Here is a 15517-nt window from a genome sequence, read left to right on the forward strand (position 1 = left end):
GTTGATATTTTTATGGTGTAAGAAAGGAAAGAAATATAAGATAGAATTGATGAAAAGAAAAATTAAGAATAATTTAAATGCTGAAAAATATATATGAGTTGTAAGAACTAAATATCAGGGTAAACTAACAGAGCAGCACTAGTATTAAAGTGTACCATTCTTGAGCTTATAATTTGATAAGTGTTTAAAATATGACATTACTGTATTTTGTTTTATATACCAAATTAATGAATATACTAATTCAATAGAGGATCATAGCTTGAAAAATGTAAGCAAACAAATCAAAAATAGAAAAAGAAAACAAGAAAGAACTTCATCAAAAATAGGAAACAAATATAATTCAAATAAAGAAAGGTATATAAGGAAATAAGCTTATAATCCTGAATATATTAAATTATGCATTAAGATTAAGTGATCTCCATTGGGTGGGCATGATAGTGCAATGTGCTAAGCTAGTGCTTGGGACACCAGCATCCTATATTGTTGCTTCCTATTTGATTCCTATAGAGATTCCATTTCTCTGATAGTTTCCTGCAAATGGATGTGAAAGACAACATAAATTAGCCCAAATTTTAGGATTCCTCCTACCTATTCAGGAGATTTAAATGGAGTTTCAGGCTCCTGGCTTCAGCCTCACAGAGCCTTGGCTGTTACAGGCATTTCAGGGGGTGAAACAACATATGTAATATATATATATATATATATATATATATATATATATATATATATCTGTTTCTGTCTCAACTTTCCCATCATTATGCCTTTAAGTAAATAAATCCTTAAAGAACAGACAAGTGATCCTCAGATATAATGAAAACTATATGTAGATATACAAATTCTACACGACATGCAACAGAAGTCACATTATAAAAAATTAAATGTACATTTTTTTGACAGGCAGTGTTAGACAGTGAGAGAGAGAGACAGAGTGAGAGAGAGAGACAGAGTGAAAGGTCTTCCTTCCATTGGTTCACCCCCCCAAACTGCCACTACAGTTGGTGCCCTGCGCCAATCCGAAGCCAGGAGCCAGGTGCTTCCTCCTGGTCTCTCATGTGGGTGCATGGCCCAAGCACTTGGGCCATGCTCCACTGCCTTCCCGGCCACACCAGAGAGCTGGAGTGGAAGAGGAGCAACCGGGACTAGAACCCAGGGTGCCAGCACCACAGGGGGAGGATTAGCCTAGTGAGGTGCGGCACCAGCCTAAATGTACATTTTTTAAATGTACTGACTGTTGATGTACAGTGTAATACTTTATCCATTTTAGTATTTTCTCTTTGTTTTGTTCTAGTACTATTGGTTGAACTCTGTGATTAACACACAATTATTCTTAGGTGTTTAAATTTTAACTGAAATGTGATCCCTGTTAAATATAACAGTGGGAATAAGAGAGGGAGGAGATGTACAATTTGGGACATGCTCAATCGGACTTGCCCCAAATGGTGGAGTTAGAATCATGCCAGAGGATCCCAATACAATCCCATCAAGGTGGCATGTACCAATGCCATATCACTAGTCCAAGTGATCAATTTCTGTTCACAGTTGATCACACTGATATGTCTAAGAGTCAAAAGGATCACACAAATAAGACTAGTGTCTGCTAATACTAGCTGATAGAATCAAAAAGGGAGAGAATGATCCATCATAGGAAGCGGGATACACAGTAGACTCATAGAATGGCAGATGTCCTAAACAGCACTCTGGCCTCAGAATCAGCCCTTAAGGCATTTGGATATGGCTGAAGAGCCCATGAGAGTATTTTAGGCATGGAAAGCCAAGACATCCTGGGGAAAAAAAAAAAAAAAGAAGACCTAAATGAAAGATCTCTGCGAGTGAGATCCCAGTGGAAAGAACGGGCCATCAAAGGTGGAAGTACCTTTCTCTGGGGGGAGGAGAGAACTTCCACTTTGACTATGACCCTGTCGGAATAAGATCAAAGTCAGCGAACTCAAAAGGCTTCCATAGCCTTGGCAACTCATGACTAGAGCCTAGGGAGATTACTGACGCCATAAATAAGAGTGTCAATGTGTTAAGTCAACAACAGGAGTCACTGTGTATTTACTCCTCATGTAGGATCTCTGTCCTTAGTGTGCTGTACATTGAGATTTAATGCTATAACTAGTACTCAAGCAGTATTTTTCACTTTATGTTTCTGTGTGGGTGCAAACTGATGAAATCTTTACTTAATATATACTGATTGATCTTCTGTATATAAAGATAATTGAAAATGAATCTTGGTGTGAATGGAATGGGAGAGGGAGTGGGAGATGGGAGGGGTGTGAGCGGGAGGGAAATTATGGGGGGAGAGACATTGTAATCCATAAACTGAAATTTGAAAATTTATATTTACTAAATTAAAAAAAATAAAAAAAATTTTAAAAAGATTTATTTATTTACTTGAAAGTCTGAGTTACACAGGGAAAGGAGAGGCAGAGAGAGGGGGAAGGAGGGAGGGAGGGAGGGAGGGAGAGAGAGAGAGAGAGAGATATCTTCCAACCACTGATTCACTACTCATCCGAAGCCAGGAGCTAGGAGCTAGGAGCTTCTTCAGATATCCTATGCGGGTGCAGGGGCCGAACAACTTGGGCCATCGTCTACTGCTTTCCCAGGCCATAGCAGAGAGCTGGATAGGAAGTGAAGCACCTGGGTCTCAAACCGGCGCCCATATGGGATGCCAGCGCTTCAGGCCAGGGCATTAACCCGCTATGCCATGGCAGTGGCCCCTAAATGTACATTTTTATGATATACACATTTCATATACTTCATATATACAGATTTAGGAACATAACAATAAATTCCACCCTACCCTTCCTCTTGCCCATGCTCCAAAAGTTCCTCCTCCCTCTCATATTCACACTCATAATTTCTACAAAAATCTATTGTTAGTTTACTTCATACTCATAAGAGTAGCACTACACTAAGTAAAAAGTTCAGGAAATAGTGTGAAAGGAAAAAAAACACATTGTTCCTCACCAGTAGAGACAACAGCTGTGAATAATCTGATAGAGACTGAAAATCTATTGTATTGGAGTGAAATGAACATTTTGAGATCCAGTGATTGTTTAAACATACATTTTAATGGCTATGATTCATTTGTTGAAAATATGTTAACAAAATGTGTGCCATAATTCTGTTACATAAAATATGTTTCAAAATACACTTATACCTATTTCTTTTATAATCAAACAAAAATTCTAAGACAAAGTATAATAGTAATTGTGGCTGGTGCTGTGGCATCATGGGTAAAACCACCACCTGCACTTAGGCATCTCATATGGGTGCCCCCTTGGGTCCCAACTGCTTCACTTCCAATCTGGCTCTCTGCTATGGCCTGGGAAAGCAGTAGAAGATGGCCTAAGCCCTTGGGCCCCTGCACCCATGTAGGAGACCCAAAAAAGTTCTGGCTCCTGGCTTCAGATCAGCCCAACTGCTGCCGTTGCAGCCAACTGGGGAGTGAACCAGTGGATGAAAGATCTCTCTCTCTCTCTCTCTCTCTCTCTCTCAGCCTCTGCCTCTCTGTAACTCTTCCTTTCAAATAAATAAATACATATTTAAAAAGCATAATGGAACTTTAAAAAAAGATAGTAAATTAATTGCACTGATTTAATTTAATCTCAATATACACTAGGAAGTAAGGAAACATACTTTATTCCCATCAACAGTCTGGGTTGTGTGTTAGGTCAAAGTTTCTTATACTTAATTATTAGTTTTAACTGGCGCCGTAGCTTAGTTGGTTAAAGTGCCTTTCTAGTTATTCGTTGTAGTTTTTTTCTAAACAAATACAAACCTCTAAGTGTTCAAATTTTAACAAAAATAAAGACAAAATTCTTAAAACTTAATTCTTTAGAAACTTATTGCTGATAAAGTACTGATTTTTTAGCAACCTCAACTTTAAACAAAAGTAAAGACAAAATTCTTGGAAAATTAATCCTTTAGTTACCTATCCCAAATAAACTATTGAATTTTTGAGCAAACCAATATATGCACAATGATAACAAATACACTATTTTAAATGTAAAAATATGGTATTTGCTCTGCTGAGGAATAGCTTAGTAATACTATATTAAGAGTGAAAATATTATAATATATTTGTGATGGAAAATAAAATGACTATAAATAATTATATCAACCTATTATCTGCATACATGAATATCAATATTTTATGAAATAAGAGTAAATTTACTTCAGTATCAATATTTATCTGTTTTGTAAATGCTTCATCTTTTGAGTTTTTTAAAATCTATTTTTTGAGGAACACAAATTTCACATGTAGAACTTTAGAAATGTAGCTATTCATCCCACCATACCTGTCGTTCCACCCACACTCCCACCCTCCTCCTCTATACTTATTTGATAGGATTAGAGGAAGGGAGAATGAAGTTGAGAGTGAGGAAGAGAGAGAGAAAACTCCCATCTGCTGGTTCATTCCAAAAATGCCTGCAGTTATCCTGCACTGGGGCTGAAACCAGTAATCAAGAATTCTATCTAAAAATCCCATTGGGGAAACGGGGACACAACTACCTAGTTCATCAGTACTGCACCCCAGTATCTGAGTTAGCAGAAATCTGTAATTCAAAGCAGAAACAAATACACTAATAGGAGAGGTGGTTGTCTTAACAGCTAAGCCTAATTCCAATCCTAATTAAGTATTTTAAGAAAAAGATGGCTATTTATTTGAAAGACATAGGTGATGTCTCATTCTATGGTTTACTGCCTAAGAGCCAGCAAGCTAAGAACAGGGAATTCAATTTAGTTCTCACACGGTAGCTGTCAGAAACCCAATTATTTGAGCCACCCCCACCGCCTCCCCATATCTGCATTAATGGGAATCTGGGATCAGATACAGTTATCCAACCCAGGTGCTCCATTATGGTTCAAGGTGTCATAACTGTAAGGCCAAATGACCACCTTCAGTCCAACTCTCTCACAGGTGCTTGCAGTGCTCTCAGTTTGCCTGAAATACTCTCTTTTGATCACCTTGAAGACTCACCTCATTTATCACCTCATTCACTGCTCCCATGTAGGATATTCTATCTTCTCTGTGATTTTGGTTGCACTATTTTATATACTCTTAGTTTTAAATGTCTGCCACCATCAATCAATCTGAAGTCAAGGGTATATGTATCCTTCTAATATATATGAATAGGACCCTCTTTCAATGAATACTTTGTGCCTGACGTGCTATTAGGTGCTAGGAACACAGCAGTTGGAAATCCACATAGCTGGCATTCTAGTGTGGGAGGACATTGAACAAGGTGAATTTCATGTGGTATGGTCGTGTAATCAGAAAGATAAACCAGGAAAGAGGGAGAGAAGAAGAGTTGGAAAGGGTTGTGAGTTTACCTAGGGTGGCCAGAGATGGTTACATCTTAAAATGCAATATTTATGAAGGAGATGAAGGCAGTGAGAGAAATGTTTCCTGTAGAAAAAAAACATTAACTCAAAAACCTCAGCGGTCTTTTATGAACACAAAAAATTCTCTGCACAATTGAAAATAATGGCCTTTAACATCAAATGTAAAGATTGACATCAAGGCTATGAGTGGTGTATTGTAGTGTGACATAGAAACAATAATCACAAGTGGAAAAATAAGACCAAATGACCTCAGAAATCGCATTGGAAATAAACTTTTTTTCAAGGGACACTTCTGGCTCAGTGTCAACACAGATTTTAAACTCCCAGTCTTTCTTACTGTGCAAGCCTGTGTCTCAATGTCTCTCATTGGAAGAAAGTTTATTTTGGGCTGACTTCATGGCACAGTGAGAAAACTGTCACCTACAATGCCATATCCCATATTGGAGCACCAGTATGAGGACTGGCAGCTCTACCCTCATCCAGCTCCCTGATAATGCACCTGGGAAATCAGTGAAAGATGTCTCAAATACTCGGGCCCCTACCACAAATGTAGGAGACCAGATGCTGTTCCAGGCACCTTACATTGCCTCATTCATCTCTGGCTGTTGTGGCCATCAGGAGAGTGAATTAGAGGTTGAGGGTGCAAAAGCAGTCACTAGTTGTCTCTTTCTGTCACTCACTTTGCCTTTCCAATAAATAAAAACATTTTAAAAGAACATTAATTTAAAATAAATTGTGACAGTCTCTCTGCTGTGATTTAAAATGTTACCGTTGTATTTTATACTCCTATATTTTTGAAATTTGTATGATGAGCATATGCTACCTTTATTTAAAAGTATACAATGATCAAATCCAAAGAAAATATGCCAAGATTTTCCAATGTGTTTTATCTTGAGTGATAGGAACTTGAAGAATGGTTGTTCTTTATCCTTGTTGTATTTTGTGCATTTTTTTTTAATTTGACAGATGAGTTAGACAGTGAGAGAGAGAGACAGAGAGAAAGGTCTTCCTTCAGTTGGTTCACCCCCCAAATGGCTGCTACGGCCAGAACTACTCCGATTCGAAGCCAGGAGCCAGGTGTTTCCTCCTGGTCTCCCTTGTGGGTGCAGGCACCCAAGCACTTGAGCCATCCTCCACTGCCTTCCTGGACCGTAGCAGAGAGCTGGACTGGAAGAGGAGCAACCGGGAGTAGAACCTGGCACCCATATGGGATGCTGGTGCCACAGGTAGAGGATTAACCAAGTGAGCCATGGCGCTGGCCTGTGCATTTTCATAGTTAAAATTAAATCCATGAAAATGAATGGCCGTATTATTAAAATAAAGTTTATTTAAATCATTTGCAGTTCATGTACATCATATGTTTTATACAAGAATATTTATACCTTTATTAGACTGAAAATATTATTATTTCTCACTTATTGGTTGGAAAAAAAGAGAGATTATGACCTCTTCTAAAACTGCATTACAGAAAGAATTAAGACATGAATATATATTATTTTGCCCATGAGATTTGAAGCCAATATATTTCACTGAATATAGGGACTGATTAATTCAGTCAAAACTGCAAATTCAGCATTAGAGTTAAAGGAATGTTCCATTTGAAATCTATGCCTGGTAAACAGAATTTCCTCTTTCATTTGTGGTTAACAATATAGAATAAAACAAGTTTGGAGAGAACACTGATAAAAAGTATTCAAATATTAGCATTGATTGAAAGGGGTGTGAAGATCATAGAGAAACAAACTTCTGTTTTTCTTTGAATGTCTTGAAGATAGTCCAGTGTTGTGGCACAGTGAGTTAAACTACCAATAGCACAATGCTATCATCCTTTATTAGCAATGGTTCGAGTCCTAGCTTCTCCAATTCCAACCCAGATCCTTGCTGATGTGCCTGGGAAAGTAGTGGAAGATAGGCTAAGTACTTGTGTCCTTTTCACTCCTATTGGAGACCCAAATGAAGCTCTTGGTGCCTAAATTCAGGCTATCCCAACTCTGGTCATTGCAGTCATTAGAAGATTAAACCAGTACATGGAAGGTATTTCTTTCTCCTTCAATTACTCTGTGTAACTCAGTCATTCAAATAAATCAATATATATTTTTTAAAAGTGTAGAAAAATGCCAATTTTTCTGTGTCAAAGTTCATACCATCTCATCTCATCTGAATGGAGTTATTATCCTGGAGGATTAAGTAATGACACCAGATTAAATCAGATTTTCCAGGAGGACTTCTACTCTATGAGATCAATTTATTGTTAAATTTCTCCTTTGTGATCTCTGTGAGTGAGATCCCAGTGGAAAGAACAGGTCTTCAAAGAAGGAGGTACCTTTCTCAGAAGGGAGGAGAGAACCTCCACTTTGAATATGACCTTGTCTAAACAAGATAAGAGTTGGAGAACTCAGAGGGCTTCCATAGCCTTGGAAACTCATGACTGGAGCATAGGGAGATTACTGATGCCATAGACAGGAGTGTTAATTGGTAAAGTCAACAACAGGAGTCACTGTGCACTTACACCTCATGTAGGATCTCTGTCCTTAATGTGCTGTGCATTGAGATTTAATGCTATAACGAGTACTCAAACAATATATTTCACTTTGTGTTTCGATGGGGGTGCAAACTGTTGAAATCTTTACTTAATGTATACTAAACTGATCTTCTGTAAAAAAAAAAAAAGAAATTATCAATTCCCAACTTGACTCTCAATGGGATTAAACATGACACTAGGTCTGATCTGATTTCATCATCATTTAAAAAAAATCATCTATTATTTTTCACTTTATGTTTCTGTGTGGGAGCAAACTGTCGAAATCCTTAATTAATGTATACTAAGCTGATCTTCTGTATATTAAGAGAATCAAAAATGAATCTTGATGTGAATGGAAGGGGAGAGGGAGTGGGAAAGGGGAGGGTTGTGGGTGGGAGGGACGGTATGTGGGGGAAGCCATTGTAATCCATAAGTCGTACTTTGGAAATTTATATTCATTAAATAAAAGTTAAAAAAAAATTTCTCCTTTGTATTTCCCCTTCAGATTCTAAATCACACTACTCTACTTTCTGAGATATTTTTAGTACTGCAGGACCTTGGTCACTATGATTTTTGTTCCCGAAAATCTGAAAACCTGCATAGAAAATTGCCATAGATAGATCTTAAATATAATTAAGTGTGTATAATTCAGAACTCCATGAGAGCTAAACTTAAATAGATTTATGGTCTATGATTCAGTTTGTTGAAGAAGAGAGCATAATTTCTATTGCAGCATGCTCAGTTTGAGGTTTTCTTGATGGTCTATGGTAATCAAAGAAAGACAATACTATATTTGCCACTCCTTTCTGCATTTTGACATTACACACCACCTCTCAGCCAGGTCTTGTCAATTAAAATATTTTCTTCCTTTTTAGTGTGCTTAAATCATAGTAATAACTTATATATGTAATTAAGATGTCACAGGAATGATCTAGGGAGATTACTGACGCCATAAACAAGAGTGTCAAATTGTTAAATGAACAACAGGAGTCACTGTGTACTTACTCCTCATGTGGGATCTCTGTCCTTAATGTGTTGTCCAATGTGAAGTAATGCTATAACTAGTACTGAAACAGTATTTTACACTTTGTGTTTCTGTGTGGGTGCAAACTGTTGAAATCTTTACTTAATATATACTGAATTGATCTTCTGTATATAAAGATAATTGAAAATGAATCTTGATGTGAATGGAATGGGAGAGGGTGTGGGAGATGGGAGGGGTCCGAGTGGGAGAGAAGTTATGGCTGGGGGAGCCATTGTAATCCATAAACTGTTCTTTGGAAATTTTTATTTACTAAATAAAAGTTAAAAAAAAAGAAACCATTCACAGTTTAAAAAAATTTTTGAAAAAAAAAAAAAGAAAAAGGAAATACAGATAAAGGGATGGAAATGGTAGAAAATAAGAGGAGAACCAACCTTTACACATTACTGAATATATGAACTGACAAGTATTAAATCATTTCATGAACATTTGTTATGGTTTATGACATTTCTGTTTAGGATTTTTCAATATAAGCATTTTATATTTAATCTTAAATTATGTATTTTGAAGAATTGGAGATTTTTGTTTCTCTTTCAGATGAAGAAAATAAGAAAAAATATTTTTTCTTAGCATTTCATTGTCACAATCTTATAATTAATAATCTTATAATAGATATAATATATTATATATCATATAAGAATATATCATAATATTATATATAATATATTTTATATAAGAATATATTTTTTTATATTTTATACTATTTGTATTGCTAAAATATTATATTATTTATCAGAATTTTACCACTATATTTCTTTTTTTTTTGACAGGCAGAGTGGACAGTGAGGGAGAGAGACAGAGAGAAAGGTCTTCCTTTTGCCATTGGTTCACCCTCCAGTGGCCGCCGCGGCCGGCATGCTGCAGCCAGTGCACCACGCTGATCCAATGGCAGGAGCCAGGTACTTATCCTGGTCTCCCATGGGGTGCAGGGCCCAAGCACTTGGGCAATCCTCCACTGCACTCCCTGGCCACAGCAGAGAGCTGGCCTGGAAGAGGGGCAACCGGGACAGAATCCGGTGCCCTGACTGGGACTAGAACCCGGTGTGCTGGCGCCGCAAGGCGGAGGATTAGCCTAGTGAGCCGCGGCACTGGCCCTTACCACTATATTTCTATAAACATATTCTTCATATATTTTTGAAATATTTAATTTATTTGAAGCATAGAGAAATGTTCTGTGTTTGGTTCAATATTTCCCTTACTTTTTGCCAAAATATCATGGTTTTTTTTTCCATAGAAAACATATATAATTTATTAGATGGACTTAAAAATCAACAGAAATCAATTTTAGGTACTTCTTGAGTACAGACTGTAGGATTTTCTTTTTCTTCTTCTTTTTAAACTAAAGAACAAAGACCTAGCAAGTATTCCCGTACAGATTTAAAGTTTAGTTTTTAGAACAACACACAAGGGCTAGACAGGTAATAAGAAATATTACATAACTAATCCAACTGTATTCTGTTACATTTCATTGCAATTTCATATGTTCTTAGGATCAAATAGAAGTATTCAAATCTCTAAATTCTAGCTTTCTATCCTTTACTCCACTATCAAGGTTTTAACCTAGCATACATTCCTTGAGGGAGCATAATACAGTTGTTTTTGTATAAGTGAATCTGTAAAGGTCTATTTTTCATATTATATCTGCAGCTGCATAGTCAATGCATGTCTTACAGCATATTTTGATAGAATTGTAAAGATAGGCTTTCCATTAGAGATTTCCTTAGATATCTAATGTTTATCTTTGTTTTTTTTTTTTAAGTAAAGATGAGGAAGATAATGGAATGTGGGCATGGTTTGAAGAATATCTTTAGGTAAAACACTACGTATGAATTTGGTTTGGCATATTTTTCCAACTCAAAATGGCTGAACTGGTATTCTCCAAAGCATAACTGTCCTCAGTAACTGGAAGCTAATCCATATGTAAAATATCCTCCATGTCTAAATAATAACTCAAGGAGCTGGCAGAGTCTTATCCTTCCAAATCTACTCTGTATATGAAGTTAAAATTAAGAAGCATGAAAATGTTAAATATAGGGTAACTTACAGGATTTTACTGCAAGCAAATTTTGTGGACATGAAATTTTGAGGACATGAAAGTTACTTAAATAGAGTATCAGAGAATATGCTTTAACACATTTAGGATGTTTGCTTACTGTTGAGTAAGAATGGAAAGGTTCAACGTTAAGTCATGTGAAGAATCCTCTTCTCTTCACTTAGCCTTGAAAAAGGGATTGATGCCAGGATACAAGTGGGCAATTCCAGAGAAGATGACCCCATTAGGATAATCTATGATGTGCTGCTGTCCTCTATGTACAAAGGAGAACCCACTATATTCCTGAAAATGCCTGCAGAGAAAACTAAAAGTTGCCTGCAGTTTTTCTATTTACACTAATATAAACAGAGTTTGAGGTTGTCTGTACTGTATGTGGGTGCAGTAGTCACAGCAAGAAATGTAAAGTGCCTGTAAGAGAAGAGACAATACAGTCCCATTTATAGGCATCTTAATTAATATTAGACACTCAGACAAAAAAAGAACAGAACATCTCAAAAACTTCCTGCCTTTCTTCAAGTTCCCTGTGCGTTGAAACTCACTGAACTACCCACCAGGCAGTTCTCAAAAGGCCAGCAAACAAATTCTTCTTCCTTCTGTTTTGTGCTTCGCTTCTAAAAATCACTATTACTACCTTCACTAAAAACACCAGCCAGCACTGCCAAAGCACATTTTTATTCCTAAGGCAAAACGTCATATAAGAGAATGAATACCCACTTCCCACTGTCCCCAAGTCACCTGCCTTCATTATTATTTCTTTGTCCATCATGAGGGCAAAGATGTGCTGGGAGAGAAAAAGAACAGAAAAGTTCAAACAAGAACCTTAACATATACTTCATAAATGTGATTATGACAAAATTAAATATAATTAAATGCACATAGCATACATTTTCTGTTATCAAGATACCAAGAGAAGCTACATGACTTTCAAAATTAGTGTCGAAACAGGATATTTAAATCTAGCCACTTGTACAGATGAATCTTTGTTTCTGTTCAAAGCTGAACATAGTGACTATAAATGAGATATTTGCTTGAACTTCCAAGTAGCATATTAAAAATCCAAAAATACTGCCCTTTAATTCCACTTAAACTATACGTAAATTGCCCATGTAACTACTAATGAGGCTCTCTATCTTATCTGGAAGTTAACACTGTGAAAATGACGCTGACATCTTCAGCCAAGAATTGAAGTCTTGTTTTCCCAGTTGTAATTGCAGTCTTATGTAACAAGTACATAGACACCACCTCATTTTTAATACATAACCCAGATGGGTAGAAAGCAACCAAATCATGTTTTTACAATGTGGTAAAAGCGTCTGTGCATTCTCATGATGTCATCTCAGAATTCATTACACTAAACCAAATGTAAAATGTAGGGCATGCTTTAAATATCCAATTAAAAATAAATTTTAGCCAACACCTTGATGACACAGGAATGTGCTGGTACTGTGCTGAATTGATGTTGCAGCGATCAAGGAACTATTGGAATTAAAAAATGAAAAATACAAAAGGCATGGATTTGCATGGCTACTTTGCAGAATACTTGTCTCTGATAAATAGACTTGGGTTTTTAAGGGAATTTTTAATTTACGAGTAACTCATAATTATTTGAGAAAATATGAGAACATATAAACAAAGATTATTAATTGAGCATGTATGTTTGTAAAAGTATGTTGACCAATACTAAATGTTGAAATTGTATTTTGAACATATTATAAAACACAAAATATCCATTGTTAAATACTGATCTTTCATATCTGAGTTGGAATTAGAAATTGAGTATTTCAGGCTGGCGCCACGGCTCACTAGGCTAATGCTCCGCCTTGTGGCGCCAGCACACCGCGTTCTAGTCCCAGTCGAGGCACCGGATTCTGTCCCGGTTGCCCCTCTTCCAGGCCAGCTCTCTGCTGTGGCCAGGGAGTGCAGTGGAGGATGGCCCAAGTGCTTGGGCCCTGCACCCCATGGGAGACCAGGATAAGTACCTGGCTCCTGCCATTGGATCAGTGCGGCGCACCAGCCGCAGCGCGCCAGCCGCAGCGGCCATTAGAGGGTGAACCAATGGCAAAAGGAAGACCTTTCTCTCTGTCTCTCTCACTGTCCACTCTGCCTGTCAAAAAAAAATAACAATAAAAATAAAAATAAAAGAGATTGAGTATTTCATATTTGGCAGAAAAGAACTTTCAAAGTTTTCTCAATGCTAATAGTACATAGTATTATTCCTCACCAAAACCATTATTAAATTTAACATCGCTCTAAAAGTAGTTATTTTTTTCTTAAATATTCTAAATCTAAAAACTGGCCATTCAGATTAATCTTCAGGTTTTGAGGACATGAAAGATACTTAAATAGAGTATCAGAGAATATGCTTTAACACATTTAAAATGTTTGCTTAATGTTGAGACAGAAAAATCTGAAATTTTAGATATCAAACAAAATATCCTAAGCAAACACAGAAGGTATTTTGAGTCAAGTTATTTCCTAGTACAAACAGCACATCATGTCAACTGATTTTTTTTTTTGGACAGGCAGAGTGGACAGTGAGAGAGAGAGACAGAGAGAAAGGCCTTCCTTTACCATTGGTTCACCCTCCAATGGCCACCTCGGCCGGCGCGCTGCAGCCGGTGCACCATGCTGATCCGAAGGCAGGAGCCAGGTGCTTCTTCTGGTCTCCCATGTGGGTGCAGGGCCCAAGGACTTGGGTCATCCTCCACTGCACTCCCGGGCCACAGCAGAGGGCTGGCCTGGAAGAGGGGCAATCGGGACAGAATCCGGCGCCCTGACCGGTACTAGAAGCTGGTGTGCTGGCGCCACAGGTGGAGGATTAGCCTATTGAGTTGCAGCGCCGGCCTCAACTGATTTTAAAACCAAATTCTTAAAAACATTCCAAAAACATTCACATTTTATCATTGTCAAATTTATGTGGAAGATACAAGAAAACTTACAAAGACAAAAAAACTCAAATATTCCAATTTCTAAAATAAGAAATTTGCAAATTAATTAATGCTGTTGCTTGAGTATACGTTACTCTTAATTCTCAAATTCATTTAACTGCTTCAAATATAATTTAATAGTTAAAAAACTATAGCTAAATTATTTAATACTATTTATAAAGCATTAATTCTGTGGATAGACCTGTTTCCTATCAGTACTCAATTAACACTAAAAAGTAAAACCTTGATAGTTTTTTATCACAATTTATGATTGACTGATTCATGAATAATTTGGTTAGCAATTTAGATGGCATAATGACCAACAAAAAGAATAATCTGGTAATTACTCATTGTACAGTTCTGTCCATAAGTACTCCTAAACCAATAATTTGATAACATGTTCCACTTCATTGGATTATATGTTTTCATATGTGGGATTGGGCAAAAAAAGAGACACACAGTTACTAAGCTTTTGACTTTTCCTTTTTTTTTTTAAGAGTAGATCCATGATTTGGGGGCTAGTTAATACAACACAGAGAACAAAGAGGAAACATACAAAATGCCACTTACCACCAATGCCAGTGCTCATCTCACTATGGTTATAACCAAGAATATTATTAATTTTGTGTTACTTGTTTTTCTTTAGCACATAAACCAAAGCCATTAACTTGACTTGAGTGGTCTTTCAATCACCACAAGTAGATTGTAACATGAGTTCATTGATTATCAAATGTTTACCCAGTTTTCTCAACGGAATGCACTGAGTGATCTACTTCTTACTATAGAATTTTAATTTCACAATATATTCAAATGACACTTCTATACATAGTAGGCTGTTTCTATATAGGCTGTTATGTACTTTGAATAATTAATTAAAATCCAGAGATACAAGAGAGTGCTCCCATCAACTGCTTCACTCCTCAGACTCCTATAACAGCTTCAGTCTAGGGTCATCTGAAGCCCTGAGTTAAGAAGTCAATTCAGGTATCCCACCCATGTGGGAACCCAATCACTTGGACCTCCATGACTTCCTCACCAGGTTGCGTGAGCAGGAAACTGGTCTCAGGCTGCATCTGGTACCTGACTCAGGTACTCTGGCATTGTATGTGAGCAACTTCACTCCTAAGGCAAACATCTGCCCCTGTTACATACAGAATATTTAGGTTGTCTTTTTCTACATTTACTGTATTGTGTTGAGTGATAATAAATAGGGCCAATTAATCAAGTTGCTTCACTATATCCATTTGTAGTTATTTGTGCCATTGGTAAAAGCACAGACCTTGCTAAAACTAATACTGGGAAACATTATACACACAAATACACAAACACGGTTAAGAGGATGCACATTCACTCAACACAATAAGGTAAATGTAGAAAGAGACAACCCAAAAAATAAACAAATGGAAAACGCTTATCAAGTCTTTTGCCCACTTCTTAACTAGATTGTTTCATTATTGTTGAATTTCTTGAACTCTTCATAGTTTCTGGACATTAACCTTTATCAGTTGTATAGTTTTCAAATATGTTTCAAACATGTTTTATACAACAAATATGTTCTCTCTCTTCACTTTGCTGGTTTTGTTTTGTTTTCTGTTTTGCAGTGCAAAAGCTTCTAAGTTTGA

The sequence above is a fragment of the Oryctolagus cuniculus genome, chromosome 11, assembly GCF_964237555.1.
Source record: "Oryctolagus cuniculus chromosome 11, mOryCun1.1, whole genome shotgun sequence".
Classification (NCBI taxonomy): Eukaryota; Metazoa; Chordata; class Mammalia; order Lagomorpha; family Leporidae; genus Oryctolagus; species Oryctolagus cuniculus.